Source organism: Lissotriton vulgaris, chromosome 8, assembly GCF_964263255.1.
Source record: "Lissotriton vulgaris chromosome 8, aLisVul1.2, whole genome shotgun sequence".
NCBI lineage: Eukaryota > Metazoa > Chordata > Amphibia > Caudata > Salamandridae > Lissotriton > Lissotriton vulgaris.
Window position 1 is genome coordinate 694,733,017 of NC_141696.1, and position 22,797 is coordinate 694,755,813.

Here is a 22,797-nt window from a genome sequence, read left to right on the forward strand (position 1 = left end):
GGCAGTAGCCCAGGCACCTGCATTGTATAAAAATCATGTAGGATGGGATGAGGACTCAACGCCTCACAAAATCCAATTAAAAAGTGAACCAACTGCCCAACGGCAGTATCCCATAAAGCAAGAACCTAAAAAACAGGTCAGGGAGATCTTAGATCAACTTGAGTACCAGGGGGTGATTGAAACATGCACCTCTCAAATGAACAATCCTTTGTTTCCTGTCTCCAAGCCAGACAATTCATATCGTCTAGTTTTGGACTACAGACACCTTAATACATGTTGCAAAACTTTTGCAGTACAAAACTCGCATAGTGCAGCCCTAATGAATAATATAGTTAGGAAAAAATATAAAACGACATTAGACATTTCTAATGGTTTCTTTTGTCAAAACATTGCACCAGAAAGCAGATATTTGACCGCTTTCTCCGCATTTGGGTCACAGAAAAAATTCTGTCGACTCCCACAGGGGTTCAAGAACAGCCCAGGACTATTCTCAGCTAGGGTAACAGAGTTACTACAAATCTATGATGATGAAGCATTATCTTACGTAGATGATATTTATCTCACAGATGACGACTTGGATACTCATTTGAAAAGAGTGAACACCATTATACTTGGGTTCGCAGCAGAGGGTTACAAATTCAACTTTAAAAAGTCCTGAATTGCCCATCTGACAGTACTGTTTTTAGGGTACGAATTATCAAGTGAAGGGAAAAGCCTAGCGGACAACTTCTTAGAGAAGTGCGCTGTACTCCAAGCTCCAAAAACGCTGAAGAATTTACAATCAATACTAGGTTTTCTGAATTTCGGAAGAACTTACATTCTAAATTACGCAGAGAGGGTTAAACCACTCTACGAACTAATAAAACCTGATTTAAAACAAATCAATTGGACTCAAAAACACACAGAAATTTTGAGATCACTGCAAACAGACATGTTAGCAAAAACTAAATTAGATACACGTGACAACACGATCGATCTTGTAATCCGAGTCATCCCAGGAAGATGCGGATTCACGTACCTGACCTCTAATGAGGGAGAAAAGGTACCAATTTCAATTAAATCTCACTTGTACACACAAGCAGAAAAAAGATTCAGTCACACAGATAGAACTGTGAACGCAGTGCAAATCGCATTAGCAAATGAAAGAGAACTAGCACACGGCAAACGGATTAATATCCTTACAGCGGAATCCGCCTTCGAAGCGCTATTCAGCCCAGTAAACCTGCCTACAGTGTCACTGGATCCGAAATGGATACAGTGCATAGATTCTCTAGGAGCGGAAGACGTGAAATACTATTTCGCCCCGCAATTTGAAGACCTGAATGATTTAGAATATGAAGAAGAATATCCTCTGCCAATCGAAATTCTGCCTCTCCCACAATACGCCTGTATAATCTATACAGATAGCTTTGTACAGCATTTCAACGTAGAGAGAAAATCCTACGATGCAGCATGTGCGATCATTAAAGGTCGTTGGCTGTGCAGTAAATTCAGACCGAAAGTAACAAAAACTGAATCTGTAAGAAAGTGTTCGGTTCAAAGAACTGAAATCAGATCTTTAAAGATGGCGCTCGAAAATGCAGAACGTGAATTCCCGACACTTATAGTGTGCGATTCTCATTTTTGCGTCAACTCTTACAATAATAAACTGCAGAGTTGGATCGAAAACGACTACAAAGATGACACAGGTGCCACAATAAAGCATAAATTGCTCTGGAAACAGGTAGCTCTTTTACACAAAGAACTACAAAAGACTCACGTGATTCACGCACAGAGTCTTCGACGTGATGGCGTTCACGTTGCAGGGAATTCATTGGCTAATACAGCCACAGCGGAAGCAACTAACCCGGCTTCCGTAGCCACAAAAAAGCGTACAGATAAGTACATAGACGGGGAAACCATGCTGGCAGTAAAAACTACCGTAAAAGGCGACTGTGCAGCACTACCCGTAAACTATCCACTCAATTATGCATACATAATCGATGCAAACTCCGTTCCTTTTGCTCGAATCCCTGGAGTGGGGGACAGAGTAATTCCAAACAGGAGCAGGAGGGGCTTCCTATTACTGGAAGCACACATGGGGTTGGGTCTGAAACACCAAACAATCAAAGCCTCTCTGAAAGAATTACAATCAGAGTACTGGTGGCCAGGGATGAGTATAGATATTCAATGTTTTGCTCAAAATTGTGAAAACTGCAACATAGATCGCAGTAATGAACAGGCCAGTGTAGTTTCAGGATCCCTTCTAGACAGCATAAGGCGGTCTATCTGCGCAATCAAAGAAGAGAAGCGCGTCCCAGTGTACACCGTTAAGACGAAAAGCACTTAAAAAATGAGGCCACCAGCGCTCGGCTGACGCTAGAATGGTTATAAAAGATTTGCGAGTCTTTATCGGCACATACGCAATTACCACGTTCCATTCTGACCAGGGTCCTGCTTTCAGCTCTCGAGCCTATAAGGAGGCCATGGCCAGCATGGGAATTGGGTTGCGGTATTCTTGTCCGTCGCACCCCGAAGGGAATAGTGTGGTAGAAAGAAAAAACCGGGAAATAAAGCAATCTATAACAGCGAAGGTATTAGGTTCAGGCGCTGGGTGGGTCAAACATTTAATAAGTGTCCAGACTAGTCTTAACAACATGCCAAGAAATTCTCTAAAAGGTTTCAGCCCATACGAACTATTGTTCGGAATTAGAATGCGCGTTCAGGACCTCGATAGTCAGATGTCAGTGGTACAAGAAGAAACAACGCACTTTGATGTAAAAGACCGTTTGGCTGTTTTACAGGAACTGAATGAAACAAGAAAATCATTAAGCAACATAAAGTTAAAGCAACAGCCAAGTACCACTGACGAGGCACCACCCGCAACAGCCCCAGCAAGGCCTGTCTGGATTCCAAAGATTGGGGATCTAGTCAGAGAAAAGATCGCGGTTAAGAAGGAATTTGGGCCTTCTTACAGAAAAGCAGTACCTGTCTTAGCAGTCACCGGAACAAGATCAGTTGTGCTACCGCCCCTTGCTGGTAAAAAGGAGAACAGAGTCGTGTCTATCGATCTGGTAAAACCACAAGCATGTGGCCTATAATCAACAGTAGGCCCAGTGGACTCCCAAGAAACAACAGAATACCCAAACTTGCAACAATCCAAGAGGTTCAAACTGAAAGACTAATCACATTCGATCAGCCTGCAGTGCACAATGAAGGACTATGCAATACAGCCATGGAACTCGTGCCTCTTGAAACACAGATTGAAACAGTTCGTCAAGAAACAACACCAGTCTACAATGATGTGGCATCAGAAAGTGCTACCGAGAGACAGATTGAAAGAACAATCCCATCAATTGACAGAACTGCCTCTGGTTATTTCATCAACTTCGACAACTTCTCTGAAGATTTAAATGACCCCGAAGTGATGCCAGAAACAAAAAAGTATTTTAAAGAAAATACAACAGGACTCCTTCAACAAATCAAAGAACTATATCTGGATTCACCGTTGATTGAGCATTGGATTATCTCAGGGGTATTCATACTCCTACTATGCCTAATTTTAGTTTTAATTTTAGGAAAGTTTTTTACAATTGAATGGACACAGCAAGTCAGAACATCAACTTAGTCCTGAAACCACACAGATCATCCCACGTGAAGAAAAGAGAACTGTCAACAGTAAATGTCACAGCAATTCCAATACCTGGTGGGGTAGTATGGGAGAAAACAGACTATGAGATCTATGGTCCGGTCGAAATCCTGAAGTATCCTCATCAACTAAAGGTTTCCTTAAGTGACTTTGTGACACCAAGTACATTCTCTGATGATTGGGACTTTAACAGTATTAATGACATGATGTCTGATTTAGTAATGTCAGCTAGATTCACAGATCATGATTATTTGCAAGGTTCATCTAGTTATGAGCAGTTATTCTGTTACACCCACTATGGGGATCATTACTTGCATAAATCTGCACAGCCTAGAAATGTTTTAATGTATAATCAATGGGAACATTGTGCTACACCACCTAAAAGCAGTTCTAAAGCATTTTTTGAGAGATTCAAATACTTCTCAGGGTTTAACACCAGTGATGCAGAAACATTTTATTATAAACTGTTAGATAAAACAGGAATGAAAACAATGCTGACAAATTCTAAATTGATATATTCAGAAGCATTTTATGACAAAATGATGACATTTGGTTTTGATTATTGGAAAAATAATATTGAAACAAAAACAATTTGGGGTACAAAAGATTGGCAGGTGCAAGGAATTGAAGCACTGTTTAGAACCTGCATGATACCTGAACAAATGTTATTTTTAAATGACACAATACACCAAACATCTTGTCTTGGCCTAGCTAAGATCAAAGACCTTAAAACACCGTCTATTCCAAAGCCAATACCTGAGAATACAACCACAGATATTGAGTTAGACGTGTCACAAATTTTACATTTCAACAGAACACATCCTGATTGGAAAAAGTGGTTAATCTGGCCTACAGACACAAATAGCTGTCAAGATAGATTCCTGAATAAAACACAGGGTTTAAAAATGACCAGATTAGACCCTAGATACTCCCAGAGACAACATCCAGGGATTATAACAACATACAGTGTAGGGAAACTCTGCCTAGAATGGCTAACTTCGTCCAAACTGGCTGAAATTAAGCAACACTTGTCTTTATTAAAAGATGGTGCTGATTTGCGCGATTTCATTCTTGGACCACGCAAACAGCGTCAAACGCGTTTCATAGCGACCAGTATCTATGCTGCTTACATCGAGGCTTGGAAAGTAAAGCAAATTGAAACTGCTGAAAAAATACGAGAAATTGATCGTATTAATTTGGAGAAATCACTTTCTGTGGTAGACAATGGGTTAACGACTCTGTCTTCCAGAATATATTCTTTGGACAATATTGTATCCTCTGCCTTTGATGTGATAGACAGAGATTTGCTAATGTTACAACATGGCCAATCTCAATTACGCTCTATTATCGAATTAGGCTGGACGCTGCAAAATCTTCGTTCAGGCTATGTGCCTTGGCGTTTAATCAACACGACGTCATTATTTACCAGTTTTAACCTTACTGATAAACAGATCAGTTTGGCACAGAAAGGAGCAGACTATACAATCCTGAGCATCGAAAAACTCGAGAGATTACCATTGACAATGTCAGAGAGTCCTGTCATTGAATGGATAATACACGGAATTATCACAATTCCGAAAAACGACTTTCCGATATAAAAAGTGCCTTGAGTACATACCTGCTGGCCAGTATGAACAATTGGGTAAAGGATATGTAAAATCCGAATGGAAATTACCATACACTCATTCTTGCTATAGTGACAGCGACAAAAATGTATTTCTTAGTGGTGAAAATTGTAAACATTCACTAAGCGGTATACTTTTGTGTCAGGGTATTAATTTACACGGAGCATGTGATGGAAATTCAAACAACCTTTCATGCCACCAGCTAGTCACACCTGCAACTCAGATAGAGCCCTTCTTTATGCAACTCGCGAACGGGAGTTACATTCTTAGAACGGATCACAGATGTTGTGGCCTCACGCCAGGGAAAAGTTATCTAATAGAAGTAACGTCCATGGTCAAATGTTGTATGCAAGCATTGTTTCCGAGTGGGCCTCCAGACATAGTGACTCCCATCTGGCCTCGTCTGAATCTCTATTCTATACGAATTGATACATTAAGCAAAATGAAATCTGTACTTTTACAGACAACAGTGCCTATAACGTCATCTAAAGAGACGTATGATCTTCTAGTCGCAAGGACGGCTACTGAGGTTCATGACCTTTTATCAACAAATTGCCCCGTGCATTTCGTAGAAATGTTCAGACAACTCCTTAACATGTCTAGTGCAACAAGCATCCCAGGCATATTTAAGACAGTCTTTACGGGACTGCTAACACCCTTCCATGCAATTTTGGGAATCTTTCCTAATTTTGTGCACTCCATTTTTGGCGGCATACCACTATTTTTGGGACTCGTTGCAGGGATTCTATTTTTGACCCTCCTGCTACGTTATGGCAAACCTCGGCTCAGACATAGCTCCCATGGGAATGGAAGAGACAATCCTAGCAATGCGCTACAGGGACAGGATAACTAACGTCCTCGGATTGGCCAGGCTGAGAGATCTAAACATGACCTGGTTCCTTTCATTCAGACCGATATGGCAAAATTGCATTTTACCTGTGCTACGGTGTATGCTTTGCGGCGATGAATGCGTGTTGGACATCTGTCTTTCACTTCCATCAGCAGTACCAATGGACGTCGATACTTTGCTCAGTCCAATAACGGCTCACGCATTGTGTTGTCCCCAGCGGCTACCAATCCTGATGACGGCATTCGTGGAGACTCCTGTACTACAGCCAAGTGGTAACAGTGGAGCGGGTGACAAAAGCAACATCATCCAGGTACAACGTTCTGTGAGCATTGCTGGTCCTGCCTTCGATGACAGCAATCATTCTCACACCTGCCAAGTTACAGCGCTATCTAATTTGGTTGAACTATCACCTGATTTTGTAGACCAATTCTTTGAGAGCCTGTCTGATACGATGTTCTCACCCACAGAGAAACAATAACTTTTTGAGAAGCTTTCCGACACACAGCGTTCCCATGAACTCTGAATTCGGCCTTCAGTTTTGATCAACAAAGACTGCAATAAGCTTTGGAACTCTATGTTTCCCCGTTCAAGCATTACATTTTTTTTTAAATTGGACAATTTTTCTAATATTGACCTTTTTTGGCACGAACAATTCTTTGCTTAACGTAAAAACTATTCTTAGAGAACAGAAGCTTCACACTTCTATTTCTAAACACATCTAGAGACATAACAACATTACACCAGCCTCTAGCACACATGTTATTACAATGCATTTTTATGTGATGATTTATCTCGCATTTCTTCTGTCAGAGATACTTCATGTGTAATTCCTTTTGCATAATCGTTCATTGATTTCATATGCAATAATTTTTTGAATGATTACTATGCTTTAAAAAACGTACAGTACCTAAATTCCATGTATTACAAGTACGCCTATTTCGAATGCATTTATGTATTTTGGGGTGGGCAATGTTACACATGCATCTTATTGCTTAGTTTTAGTAATTTTGATGGACATGAAAACGTGGAGTGGGTGTTGCGTGCTTATCTAGGTTCCTGATCGATACTGTGACCTTATGCCCCTATTCGGCTATAAATCCATTTATTCCCTATATTGGCATAACCGTTCAAGTGCGATTTTCTGAAAAGTCATCTCTGGCCTCACACGAACAGAGCCACATTCCAGCATGACTCTCTGATACTTCCTTTGCGACCAATTAGTGCAATGACAGAGCAGCAGTCACTATCTGATATTCCTAGATAACACTCCGAGTTCTTCAACAAGATAAAAACTTAGCAAACCTGGAAATCCCCGCTTGCTATGTTTTGATTAGTAATGGAACTCTAATGAGCAACTGATAACTGTCACTTCCTAGTGACATCTTTAATTGACGTCTTATGTCCAGCAAACTTGCGTCAAACCCGGCACCTGTCAGGTATAAATATTACCAACGTTGCCTTAAGCAATGCGAGCCTGTTGCCCGGTTAGGAGCTGTTGTGAGCTGCGAGCTACTGATGCCAGCTGCCTGCATGACCCTGTGTTGGTAAATCTAGCACTCTGTCGCTGCAGCCTGCTATCCTGTGGTGGTGAAGCTGCTGATTACCATTATCGCCGCTACAGCGCGAACTATGGTGCAGTACGCTTAAGGAGCTGAACAGCCGTCCTCTGCGAAGACATCCAGCAGATTCCAGCTGCCCGCGGACGCTGTCCCCCCTCCTTCCTCGACGCGCTGAAGAGAGCCGCTGCCTTTCTCGTGCAGAGAAATCCAGTCCCGGCGCTTCCAGTTTACCCTCGCGGGTGACTGGGATATCGAGAGAGACCCCTGAAGGAGATACCAATCCTCCATCATTCTATTCAGAGGTATGGTGTTGACTAAACCCTTAGACGAGAATTCTTGAAACAAACCTTGGCAAAACCAACTTAACTTAAAGCTACTTACTTACTCCCCTTCTCACGTGTTAGGCTTAGGTCAGGCACACTGGGGTAGGCTTAGTTAGAAGCACCAGTTGAGTATGTTAGCCTAATGTATATATGACTGTATATATGTTTTATTACTTTTAAACCATTGTATGGCTAAGAAACCATATCAATGCTTTTACAGTTCTATTTCGCAATACTTATCTTACTGTACGTACTTTTTATAATAACAATTATTGCAATTGTGGCAATACATTTCTCTTGTACGAGAAGAAAGACTGTTCAATAAATGTTAACCTTTATTGATACACGCCCGTCTCTCTATTCTCTACATACCGTGAAAGTAAACTGCACTAGACTGACTGAGTGAAATCTATGTCTATTGTTTCACACGACCCTAGAGATTGACTCTTGATCTGAGGAGCAAAGTTGTCATGTTGCACGGTTGTTGGAAAACTGAATCCCTTCTTGTCTGTGCCAGGGAAGCTGATCACTTCCTATGCAGAGAAGAAAGTTTCCAGTGACCTCTGAGCTAGTTAGTAACACAACCCAATTAAGTTTAGCATAGTCAGTGGAGGCCTGGAATATAAGCAGTTCCACGTCGATACTACTGTTTATGTTATTCCAATGCGCAGGGCCTAGTGGGAAACTAGGAACTACACTACAGGTCACAATATGCCATGGGTATTTGGACAAACATAAAAATAGGTTTCCACAAAGAAATAGTCTCGTTTACAATCTAAATTTATTAAAATTACAATCGATTAAACAATAAAAAACAGAGTAAATTCATATACTTTTTGCAATACAGTTTAAAATCCAAGGGAAGGTACCTTGGAAGGATAAAAATAATTATTCAACAATGTTACACAAACACAATATTACGGTACATGATAAATGGGGACACAATCAAAGTATATTCACAGTAAATAGACAACAAACTACACATAATCACAAAAAACCCCTAATGTATAAGTGGCCCACTAGATATCTATGCCACTGTATTTCACCAGATCCAATGGCCTTAGACAGTTTCGTTACTATAAAGCTTTAGTGGAAAGATGAGATACCCATCTAAAGTTTTACCCGGCCCTGACTGGATTCTTTTAAACAAAACAAACAGTGCGTCGACGCGTTTCGGTGCTTTACACTTGATTTTGTGGCACCTTCCTCAGGACTTCTTTTTTCTGGGGTTTCGGGGAACGGATGGTTACACCGTATCTGTGGATATATTAGGAGAAATGTACGAAATCAATTATCGTGCATAAAACCTGTTTCTCATTCTCTATGTGGGGTGGAGTGCTAAATTCACAAATACCCAGTCTGACTTATCACTCTTGGTTATAACTGCCATTGTTCTCTTGACAATTCATAATGCCTGGTACTCATCTACTTAGTCAGAAAATACACATTTGGTCACTCATTGGTACATACAACGGCTCAATTTTGTTCGCATTGTCCACTGCTATTACTTTGGGACAATCCCATTTGCCATGAAACAATCGGGCAACTCACATATGAATCCCTCCGAGTCTTTTTCTTTGTGGGAGACCTTTTGATACAGAGGGGATTGGTGAACCCTGGGACCTAGGGAAGTGGAAAAATATGGATCCCTCCGAGTCTTTTTCTTTGTGGGAGACCTTTTGATACAGAGGGGATTGGTGAACCCTGGGACCTAGGGAAGTGGAAAAATATGAATTCTCACCCTTAGAGTCGTGTGGGGAACGCTCCAAAATGGGGTCTGCTTGAAGTTTCACTTTTGCTTCCACAAGTGTTGTTCTTGAAGCCTTCTGTCAAATAACCAAAACTTCTATTAGGGATAAGATGGAATCTCCTATACCCTGCTAGCTAGGCGGTTCTCTGTGTTCTCATAATTACCTCTCTCCTACATGGGGAGCTCCTTGTTATGGGGTTCCTTAATTTTGAGGTTGTCAGGCGTTTGCTCACTTGTCGTGTATCTGTGGTATTAAAGTACATCACATCTTTTTACTATACTATTTCTTAAATACACCTTGCTCTAATCAAGAAGTTTTATGATGATAGTATCTTACCTCGTATAATTTTAAAACGTTCTTAGAACGGGCATGCAAAGTCGTTGGTCTACTCCAGAACTGGATGTGTTCTGTTGAATAAAGACAAGTGTAATACAGTCATGTGCTTTTTATGTTTTGGATACTGCAAGATATTCTGCTCTTAGCTTTGTTGGTAACCCTGTGATTTAACTGGCACCTTTCTTTTTTTAATACTCTTGTACTTGCTACTATTATTTTCCATCTCTCCTACTTGGTACCCATAGTGCCCAAATTCCTATTTACAGCCCCTAATTTCTACTGTTTGGAGGGACCATATCCTTGTGATAGTAATTGGCTCTCCCTGTACAGCTAAGGTTTGAGTACTCAATAAGGAGTGAATTCCAAGAGATGTCCCCACTCCATGCCATTAAATTGTGTGGGGCTAAAGATATCCCCTTTTTAAGCTACCTATAGGGCATTATATCCTGTCTTTTAAGTTATATTCTAAGTGGATTCCCCTACTCAAAAGGGCATAGGGGCTTGGTCTACACTTACCGGAATAGCGCTGTAGTCGTGCTTCTGCCTCGTTCCTTCACTCGCTCTAGTGTGTGGTGTTTGGTGCGTGTATTTATATCTACCCTTAATTGCTCAAGTGCTCGCACCTGTCAAAAAGGAGCGCTGTTATTGCGCTACCGAGACCGCTATAAGCGTGGGCCATGACAAACAGTAGAAATTACACTTGTCTTTATTCAACAGAACACATCCAGTTCTGGAGTAGACCAACGACTTTGCATGCCCGTTCTAAGAACGTTTTAAAATTATACGAGGTAAGATACTATCATCATAAAACTTCTTGATTAGAGCAAGGTGTATTTAAGAAATAGTATAGTAAAAAGATGTGATGTACTTTAATACCACAGATACACGACAAGTGAGCAAACGCCTGACAACCTCAAAATTAAGGAACCCCATAACAAGGAGCTCCCCATGTAGGAGAGAGGTAATTATGAGAACACAGAGAACCGCCTAGCTAGCAGGGTATAGGAGATTCCATCTTATCCCTAATAGAAGTTTTGGTTATTTGACAGAAGGCTTCAAGAACAACACTTGTGGAAGCAAAAGTGAAACTTCAAGCAGACCCCATTTTGGAGCGTTCCCCACACGACTCTAAGGGTGAGAATTCATATTTTTCCACTTCCCTAGGTCCCAGGGTTCACCAATCCCCTCTGTATCAAAAGGTCTCCCACAAAGAAAAAGACTCGGAGGGATCCATATTTTTCCACTTCCCTAGGTCCCAGGGTTCACCAATCCCCTCTGTATCAAAAGGTCTCCCACAAAGAAAAAGACTCGGAGGGATTCATATGTGAGTTGCCCGATTGTTTCATGGCAAATGGGATTGTCCCAAAGTAATAGCAGTGGACAATGCGAACAAAATTGAGCCGTTGTATGTACCAATGAGTGACCAAATGTGTATTTTCTGACTAAGTAGATGAGTACCAGGCATTATGAATTGTCAAGAGAACAATGGCAGTTATAACCAAGAGTGATAAGTCAGACTGGGTATTTGTGAATTTAGCACTCCACCCCACATAGAGAATGAGAAACAGGTTTTATGCACGATAATTGATTTCGTACATTTCTCCTAATATATCCACAGATACGGTGTAACCATCCGTTCCCCGAAACCCCAGAAAAAAGAAGTCCTGAGGAAGGTGCCACAAAATCAAGTGTAAAGCACCGAAACGCGTCGACGCACTGTTTGTTTTGTTTAAAAGAATCCAGTCAGGGCCGGGTAAAACTTTAGATGGGTATCTCATCTTTCCACTAAAGCTTTATAGTAACGAAACTGTCTAAGGCCATTGGATCTGGTGAAATACAGTGGCATAGATATCTAGTGGGCCACTTATACATTAGGGGTTTTTTGTGATTATGTGTAGTTTGTTGTCTATTTACTGTGAATATACTTTGATTGTGTCCCCATTTATCATGTACCGTAATATTGTGTTTGTGTAACATTGTTGAATAATTATTTTTATCCTTCCAAGGTACCTTCCCTTGGATTTTAAACTGTATTGCAAAAAGTATATGAATTTACTCTGTTTTTTATTGTTTAATCGATTGTAATTTTAATAAATTTAGATTGTAAACGAGACTATTTCTTTGTGGAAACCTATTTTTATGTTTGTCCAAATACCCATGGCATATTGTGACCTTTTCTCCTCTAACAGGAAAGGCCAATAGTGATCAGTCGATTAGTCGACTCCAGGGATCTCCCCTTTGACTAACTCTCTAATTACAGTACACAAGTACCTCAAAACCACATAGGTCAATGTGAATGCACATTGTGAAATGGCCACATTTCACATGTGCACCCCTGAGAGCATGGCATCCAGCCAATGTGTAACAACTAACCAACACTGGCTCAGACTTAGCTGCTGTACCTGTCACAACTCAATGCATAATTTCAACCTGGCACACATCCACAACACAATTCCCACAGTTGGCACTGAACTGACAATTGCGTGAATGAGTAGACAGAAGAGGCCATGCAAGTAATCACATCATACAGTGAGACAAGCATTGCCGTGATTATCACTGCACCTCAACACATTGACATGTGTACACATTGTAGAGTCCACTACAACACTGTCCTGCCTCGTCGAACACCTAATTCATGAGTGACATGTGAGGGAGTACAGGTCAATCTATGGCATACATACACAAACATGGCATGTGCCCTTGACCATGTGGCCACTGTGCAATGTAGAAGTGTGCCAGATGTCCATTGCCATTGCATGGCCCCTAAATCACTGTAGCTACTGCCTGGCCCCTGCGGTGTGTCACCAGCACCTCTTTTCACACATGAGCGGTAGTGATAGGCATGGAGACATGCCCAAATGGCGGTTGACATGCTCTGCCACCCAAATCGTGGTGCCTCATGTCATTGTATGGCACCCAAATCGCGGTAGCTACCGTCTGGCCCCGCCGGTGTGTCACCAGCACCCACCAATCACATATGAGCGGTAGTGATAGGCATGGAGACATGCCCAAATGGTGGTTGGCCTGCTCCGCTACCCAAATTGCAGTAGCTACCGCCTGGCCCCGGCGGTGTGTCACCAGCACTCCCCATTCACACATGAGCTGTAGTCATAGGCATGGAGACATGCCCAAATGGCGGTTGGCATGCTCTGCCACCCAAATCGCGGTAGCTACCGCCTGGCCCCGGCGGTGTGTCACTAGCACCAACCATTCACACATGAGCGGTAGTGATAGGCATGGAGACATGCCCAAATGGCTGTTGGCATGATCCGCCACCCAAATCGGCGTGTCTCATGTCATTGTGTGGCACCCAAATCGCGGTAGCTACCGCCTGGCCCCGGCGGTGTATCACCGCCATGGAGCATGCCCTGGAGCCAATGGGAACGACGATTGGGGTGGCATGATGCAAATTTGTAAACCGTGGTAGGTGTGCTCCGCCACCACAGAGGCGGTCATTGGATGATTTTGAAAGATGCACCGTCGCGGTAGCGTACTCTGGGCCCCAGCGGTGTATCACCACCATGGAGAATGCCCTGGAGCCAATGGGAATGACGATTGGGGTGGCATGATGCAATCTTGAAAATCGCAGTAGGTGTGCTCCGCCACAGCGGAGGCGGTCATTGGATGATTTTGAAAGATGCACCATTGCGGTAGCGCACTCTGGGCCCCTGCGGTGTATCACTGCCATGGAGCATGCCCTAGAGCCAATGGGAACAACGAATGGGGTGGCATGATGCAATTTTGAAAATCACGGTAGGCGTGCTCTGCCACCGCGGAGGCGGTCATTGGATGATTTTGAATAAGGCAGACCTGGACCACCAATTACTGTAGCTTGGTACCTTAGAAACCACCCCAGGGGGCTATATATGTGTGGGAGGGAGCGTCACATTTCCACAGCTCGCAGATCCTGCTGCCAGAGACCCCTCATCTGCTGCTGCCTCCAGGGACTGCTGTCTGAGACCCCTGACGACCCAATCCCACCACAGTCGTTCCATGCCCACAGTGATGGCAAGGACTGAGAAGATCCGTGCCAGTCCATTCACAAGCGAGGAGCTGGAGGTGCTGGTGGACGAGGTGCTCACACAGTACCCATGGCTGTATGGTGCCCCAAATGTCATGGTAAGTCATGAATAGTGGGGGTGTTGGGCAGGGTGGGCACACATGTAGTTGTACTGATGCAGTGTATGCCTGAGGGTGTGGGGGGTGTCATGCACTGCATAACATGCAGTCTCTAGGAAGAACATAAGTGTCCCAATGTGACAGGTTGGCCTGCCTGCTGTTGTGGGTAAAAGAGTACTGAGTTGCGATGTCAGCCATACAGTGACACAGTTTGTTGGTCATGCAGGAGCCAGGACAGTGATTGTTTTTCAGATTGGCTGTATGTGCCCCTGTTGTCCACCTCAGCGTGAGCCCAGATGGTCTGCACAGTGCCCGCCCACCAAGACAGGGACACCGCAGCCATATTAGTGGCAAGATTTTCAAATTTCGATATGGGCCGTATGTCACCGCTAGCAGAAAATTATTGCAAACTTTAAGCCAACTGAGTTCCACCATGAGCTAACTTACCCAATCCCTATGAGAGACGCAAAAGGACTAACATGAACTATTAATCATAGTACCATTATGCCTGTGTTGAGAATGTAGAAGCGAAAACATTGTGAGCCACTATTATGATTTATGGAAGGCGTAGGTCATTGTGCGCTTATCCGCGGAATGGTAGAGTAACATTTAACAATGTGATACCTAGATAAGTTTACTAGTAGGCTGTTATGGCATAGATTGTTAAGACTGTTACTACTGTTATGCTTGAAAGTTCAGTAGATAGCCTATTTATTGTGAATCGTGCATTATGTGTTTTATCATCATTTTAATATATTAATGACGTATATGTTTATTGCAGGGTGAAAAATCTATTTGACCCCGCTTACATGACAAAAAGATATTAAGTCTTGAAAAAGATGGTGTAATTTGCTGTATCCATCGAAACGCGTAGACGCACTTTCCATGTACAATTCAGGATTCCAGCACTTTTGTTGAAAATACAGATTAAATCTATCTATACAACTGAGTGATCTCACAGGATATTGAATGTACAAATTGTATTGAACAAATCTCATGTCTTACATATTTCTGTCTGTTTCTGTGATTATGCGGGTCATAATCGACTATGTATTAGCCTTATTTTAACTGCATTTTTGTGTATTTCTCAAGGAGTCTTCATTTTATGTTGTATATTCCATTGTGTTTTTAATATTTTTGCAAAAACCTTTTCCATTGAATAATAGTACTAGTTTTTTAACATTTGGTCACTAATTAATTGCCTTACTTGTGTTGAATTATATAATTAGATCAAGGGGATTACGCTCATTTCCCTTGATTACGTTAAGGGGTACCTTTCATTCCATTACACACGAGGTGCTCACACAGTACCCATGGCTGTATGGTGTCCCAAATGTCATGGTAAGTCATGAATAGTGGGTGTGTAGGGCAGGGTGGGCCCACATGTAGTTGTACTGATGCAGTATATGCCTGAGGGTGCGGGGGGTGTCATGCACTGCATAACATGCAGTCTCTAGGAAGAACGTAATTGTCCCAATGTGACAGGTTGGCCTGCCTGCTGTTGTGGGTATAAGTGTACTGAGTTGTGATGTCAGCCATACAGTGACACAGTGTGTTGGTCATGCAGGAGCCAGGACAGTGATTGTTTTGCAGATTGGCTGTGTGCCCCTGTTGTCCACCTCAGCGTGAGCCCAGATGGTCTGCACAGTGCCCGCCCACCAAGACGGGACACATCACTTCACTTACTGTGTTATTCCTAAGTTTTTTTGCATTGCACTCCAATTATGCACCTTCTTAGCCCATTAGTTTGCACACAACCAGACTTGTGTTGAGGTATTGCTATTTGTGAGCCCATGTCCCTCAGTGCCACACACATGACATACTCATTGGATCACATGGCAGGGACATTGAGTGCTGCACAGGCTTGCACACAGTGAGTCCACCATCAGACACAGATCGATATGTGATGTATGTGTTGCTCAAACATGCTGAGGATTGGAGATGTGTGCAGGCCACATAGGGGTTTCAGTGTTGGCATCCTGCATGTGTGTGAGATATGTATGGACTGTGTTCCCCCTCACAACTGCATGCAATCACATCAGCTTATCCCATGCAGATGTCCCATGTGAGATGTACCCTAGTCTCTGATGGACATATTGTTGAATTTGTAATGAGTTTGTATCTTGCTGCTATACTGATAGATGTTGGTACATAATACTGTGTCACTGATCATGTCCCCCTCTTGTCTCCCATGCCTGCAGCTCAAGGTACACCAGCATAAGGCCGTGTGGAGGGCCATTGCAGCAAAAGTTTGAGCTCTGGGGGTATCTAATCGATGGCGCACCCACTGCCACAGGAGGTGGGACGACATCAGCCGGCTGGCAAAGAACGTGGCAGAGATTACCTTGGGGCTGCTTCCATGCACTGGGCGTTTGGCACGACGCAGCATGACACCACTGATGGCAGTGACTCATCCTGAGCTGGATGCACGTCTGAAGGAGCGTCAGCAGCAAGGCAGGGGTGAGTATTTGGGGAGGGTGACTGTCTGGGAGTGGCTGCATGTGTACAGGGCCTGTGCCAGGGCTGGCCTATGTGCTTTTGGTGTAGTGATGCATTGTCATGTAAGTGGCTGCTGGGCTGGGTGCCAGTGTCATGCATTTGGCCAAGATGTTCCTACAAAGGTAAATGTCCATGCTGTGCATTCCCATTGCAGTCTGAGTTGTGCTCTTCAGGTTTCTTCTGCATTGGGGTAGTCTGGGGAATTACATTGGGAGGGAACAGCAGTGTTCACAATCTGAGTGTGACTTCATCATTGCGTCCATTGCATGTACCCCAAATGTTGAGGCCTAGACATGTGACAACAATGTGCACCAGTCTTTGGGCCCCAGATTACAACATGGTGGTTGGCATGGGCTCTTTGCCATTGTGAACTGTAATGTTTTAATCAGTGTCTGTGTTGTCCCCTCCTGCTCCATCCAGGTTTGTCAGTGGCAACAAGTGGTGTTCCCCCATCATGTCCCTAGGTGTGCGTAGAGCTAGTGGTGTGTCTGGTAGACTACAGCCACAAGCAGGATGTTGTTCTGTGTGGCCATGACATGGCTCAGTCATGACAGACGATCAGGGTTACATGTACTGTTGGGGTCTATGTAGTGACTTGCCGCATTGTGATTGCAGGTTGTGGTGTGCAACATGTCGATTTGGTCCTCTTTTGTACTGCATTGATTGCATTGGTTTGTTTTGTTGCTGCCACAAACCTGACCCTGCTTTTCTCTCTCATGCAGATTCACCAGTGGTCACGTAGGAACATGAGCCGGACTCAAGTGGGGGTGATACTACCACTACAGCTGCACAGATGCCCAGTGGCACAGATGTCATCAGTGCCTCAGAGGATGACCGGAATCTGCAGGAGGAATACCAGCCTGAGACGCAAAGCACCACATCATCTGATGCCAGTGGTGAAGCATCCATGTTGGTGGGCACAGGAAATGGAGACTCTGCATCATCATCAACCACACAGCGGCCAGTGTCCACCTTCCAGCCACATCCTCTGGTGCTGCCCATGTCTGGGTCAGTAAGAGGGGCCAATTTTCCTTCACACCTGGCACCACTGCCACTGCCCCTGTCCCCCCTGCTGCCCTTAGTGCTGAGTCTGCTGGGATTTTGTGCCAGCTTTGTGAGGAGCAGACAGCTCTGCTCAATGCCTTCATTGACCATGACAAAAAATTATCCCAGGTGGTTGCTTACATGGAAGGCATACATTCTGGGTGGGTGGCCTGCACCGTACTGTCCAGGCTGTGTCCTCCACAGTGACATCTGCCTTTCAACAGGCACATACCCCCATTCCTGCTCCAAGGACTTTGTCCACGCCCCAGGTAGTTGTCAAGTCTGATGATAGTGACCACGGTTCACATGCGTCACAGTCACGATACAGCACACGAAGCACACAGCAGAAACAACCCAAGCAGTCCCACCCATAGACACCATCCCCACAGAAGAGCAAAGCCACCCAAGAATGCAAAGACACAAGCCTGTCAGTCAAAACCAAGGCCCTAAAAGCTAAGAAGCAGACCGCAGACTCACATGCCTCAGAGGCATCTCCAGCTAAGGACTCTCCTGTCCCTAAAGCATCGTGCAAAGAGAGGCATGCAGTTTCTGTGCCCACTGAGGAGGACGTGGTGCATGGCAAGGGTACACTTAAGAAGGGCTCCAAGGCAGATTCACCCACCACCTCGACTCCCTTTCCAAGCCCAGTGAAGCAGGGGAAGTAGGGCACTGTAGGAGGGTACACCTGGTAAACAGGGGAAGGAGGGTCAGAGGCGAAGCCAGACTAAGCGTTACGCTGGTTCCAGCACGTCCCCAGAGGGGGTGCCAGTAGTTGCACCTGATGCAGCCTTGTTGGTGTGTGTGCCACACCAGTTCCCATTAATCCCAGTACAGGGAAGCCATTTCAAATCCCCAAGAAGTGGAAAGGCACCCCTCAAACATCTCCCACCCACACTGTGTCTCAGGTCTACATGACTCCACCTCCATGTGCCACTACACCACCTGGTCCAAGCAGCCCTCGGGCTTGCCAAGCCACTGATAGTTTTACCTCACCTGGGCCACTCTCTTCCCAGTCAAGTGCTCCTGCTGTCCCCAACACACAGCCAGCTCCCAGTCCGCCTGACAGCCAAGACTGAGTGGTAGTCCCCCTCACACACCTGTATCTCACACAGGTGGGCCGGTACTTCCCATTGTTACCCCCCTGACTATGTTGCTGGAAGGGTACTGTCGCACACACTCCATTCAGTTCTTCCTGACACTGTTACTTGGGGTTACTACGATGACAATTTAGCCTGCACTGCAGTAGTCATTTTCATGCATTTTCAGTGTTGGATATTGTCTTCAAATGTCAGGTTGGGGGACACTGCCAGCAAATAGTGTGATTCTGTCCAGAGATTTGCAGGCAGGCTGGGCAATGTCATGATGTATGTGTGTTGCACCTTTATTTGTGCCCAGCAGTGTATGTGTGTGTTCATCTTGTGGTGGCCAGTCATCTTGGTCCCATGGCCTACCTTATATGTGTGCTCTTGGGTTGTCAAGAAGTGTGCAGTGTGAAGGGTGTGACTTTGTAGGGAGTGTGGATGTGTGTGTGCCTCTGTATTATCAACAACACATGTGTCCGCCAGGATTTGGATGCCTGTTGTTTGGATTGTTCAGCCCTGTGGATGTAGTTGTATGCACATGTGTGAGTTGCGTGTTGTGCACTGTGCAGTGTGTTGGTGTGGCCATGCAATTCTGTCTGACTCCTACTTGTTGTTATTGTCACTTGTGAGTATGCAGAGTGTGTGACTGGCACATCAGTGTCGTGTATGGTTGTTCATCCATGTGTCTGGTTTCTGTTTGTGTAGACTGTGCAGGCCTGCTGCTCCATACTGCCACTGTGGTTGTGTTTTCTCATGCATTGCTGTCACATAGTGCCTTTTTGCCTCCAGTATGGCATGTTGTGTGTGGTGTGAAGCCATCCCCCATCTGTGCTTCAAATGCCTCTCCTTTGTGAGTCTGAACTCCCTCTGTTTGTGTATGGTGCATTCCTGCCATTTCCACTACTGATGTGCAGTACACTTCACTTAGATGTCAGCTGTCCCCTTGCTTTCTATGTGTGTGTGTGCCTCCTCATCACTTAATTTGGGATGTATGACGTTACAACGCACACTTTTACAACGCATTCCTTTACAACGTATTTTGTACAATGCAACATCAATTACAACGCATTCCCTTACAACGCATGTCATTACAACGAAATTTTAAAAACTACATTTACAACGCATTCTATTACAACGCATAATACCTTTACAACGCATACCATTACAACGCATTACATTACATTGCATGTTTGGTAAGTATTGGATAGTGTAGGGGTAAAATGTACTATTCTAACTCCAGGGGGGTTAACAGTAGGGTAAGTGTTGGATAGTGTAGGGGTAAAAATTACTATTCTAACTCCAGGGGGTGCAACAGTAGGGTAAGTGTTGGATAGTGTAGGGGTAAAAATTACTATTCTAACTCCAGGGGGTGCAACAGTAGGGTAAGTGTTGGATGGTAATGTTATGCATTGTAATGGTATGCGTTGTAATGACTGAGTTGTAATGGCATGCGTTGTAGTGGTGTGCGTTGTAGTGTCATGCGTTGTAATCGTTGCGTTGTAAATGCATGCGTTGTAATGGATGTTGCGTTGTAAAAGTTTTGTTGTATTGGTAGTGCGTTGTAAAAGTTGCGTTGTAAAGGTTGTTTCCCCTTCATTTGTGGCACTGTTTTTCGTGATGCAGTTCTTTGGCCAGAAGCTATGTGCCACTCAGGATATTTGCCCAATTGTTTATTTGTGCTGTCCCTGTGCTGTTTGGCAAGCATGGTTGCTCATCTGATGCTCAGCTGTGTGTGCTGCCCAGTCCTCTGGTCAAGATGATTCTGCCTTTGTATCCCAGATTTGATCACCTGTTGTTGTTGTGTTGGATGTATGTTTGTTGTCTGTGGTATTGCTTGACTTCCTGGGTGTGCTGCTGTGTTTGTGCTGTGCTGATTTGTGTAGTGTGGGTTGATGTTGTGTCACTGATGTCTGTGTATGACTGTTGTGCTTGGTATGCACACACTACTTGTTGTGCGTGCAGTGCTGTGTGTATGTTGCCTTGTCATTGCCTGGTGTGAATCTCCTGATGTCCTACAGTGTTTGCTCTGTTCTTTTGCCTGTGCATGTGTTGTTTGTTTGATGTGGCTGTGTTGTTCTGTGATGGTGCACTTCTTGTGTGTGTTGTGGTATGTTGTCTGTGCATTGTTCCTGAGTGGTTAGGTTGTGAACGCCTGTTGTGTGTGTGCTCCCATTGCCTTTCCACAGTTTGGCTGCACAGAGCATGTGTGTTTCTGTTGTGGTTCTGTGTGTGTTTATGTTTGGTTCTGTGTTTGTCTGTAGTTATTATGCAAATATTTGTTCTGGCATACCCGTGTGAGATGTTTGTGGCTACACCCAGGGTGTGTGTTTGTTTGTGTGTGTATGGACTGGCAAGTATAGGCAGCCTTCAGTGTGTTTGTCACTGGTGTTGTGTGCTGCAGGTGTGAGGGGGATATGTGTGTACATTCCTCCTGGTGTTTGGCAGTCATGGATTGTGCCATTGGGCCCTGTGTGTTATGCTGCTGGTGGACTCCTGTGAGGTGGTTGTGTGCACAGGTGTCTGTTCCCTGTTTGACCTCTGGGCTTTCCTTTCATCCTTGTGACCATACATGGTTTGCCATGCCGTCTCCCTATGTTGTTGCACTGTGATGTCTGTGGTTTGACTTCACTGACTGTACTAGCAATGTGTGGTTTGATGGTCTGGGGGGTGTTGTGTGTTCCTTGTCTTGCATGTGATGTACACATGCTTGTTGTGTGTCTCCATCGCATTCCATTTGTGTTCATCGGACTTTAGCTTTCCTATTTGTTGTGCTCCATTGCTGTTGGCATTTGGGGTGTGTATGTGTCTGTGTGTCAGTCTGTGGAATGTATGTGTGACTATGCAGGCTACGTGTCCATTTTTATGTTTGTTCCTTGTATGTGTTCATTTGGTACTTGTACTCATTTTTGTTTCCATTTGTATGGTGTTGTGGTGAGTGTGTTTCCCTGGCCCTCTGCTACTGTGCTGTGTGTTGTGTGTTCCTGTGCAGCCACTCCTGCTGTGGCTGTCTCCCTTGTTGTTTGTTGTGTGGTGCAGGGTGTGGTTTGACCTGGCTTGTTGTTGTGCATGGGAGTGCACAGGATGGGCACATGGCACGTGCCTTCATGGTGTGTGCTGATCTGTGGTGGGAGGAGGTGTGGCCCTGGGGTCTTTGTGCCCTGCCATGATTTTGACTGACCCTGCCTTCTGCATTGTGCATCTGTATTCCCTTGTGTTCTCTGCTGCGGTGACGTGACCGGGACATTGCTGCAAGATCGCGGTAGATGTGTGTCCAGGTTGCAGAGGGGTGACTTGGTGGCAGGTGGGTCGTGTGCGGGTGCCCTTGTGGATGTGTTCCTGTCTGCAGCAGGGTGTCTGATGAGGATTAGGATCCTGTGTCAGCCCGTGTGTTGTGTTTGTGTATTTACGTACCTGCAGCGGCGGCCACGGTGGTCCATGAGTTGCTGGTGATGTAGCAGGTACAGCACCGGAAAGACGGGTCCATGGCGGTCGTGACCGGGTGGTGGGGACCGGGACTCTGGTTTTGCGCTCCGCTGTCGAGCTTCTGCCGTCTCTGGTTGGGCGGGGTCTCCGCTGCGGTGCGTCTGCTTGTTTGGGCCATCCTAATTTGTGAAGCGGGCGGTCATCATTCTGCACAGCGGTGAGTCTCCATTGGCTCCCACCGCCGCGGCGGTGGGCACACTTTGATGGAGATGTGCTTCGCACCGCGGCGGATGGGAAATGGGCTGTGGTTGGCCATACTAATATGGCGGACGTGAGTGCCACCGCTGGCACCGCAGTGGTTCCACTGCCCGACATCCTAATGGACCCCTATGTGTTAAGTCAGCGAGTGCGGAGGAACAAGTCCGAGTGTCAGGGAGGTCAGTGTGCCTTTTTTGCAGAACTACAGGACATAAAGAAGTCTATTATAAATACAAAAGAGTGCTTGTGTGGCATTTGCTCCTCTAATGGATTTCCTAATTTTGGGCCATATTTTATTCC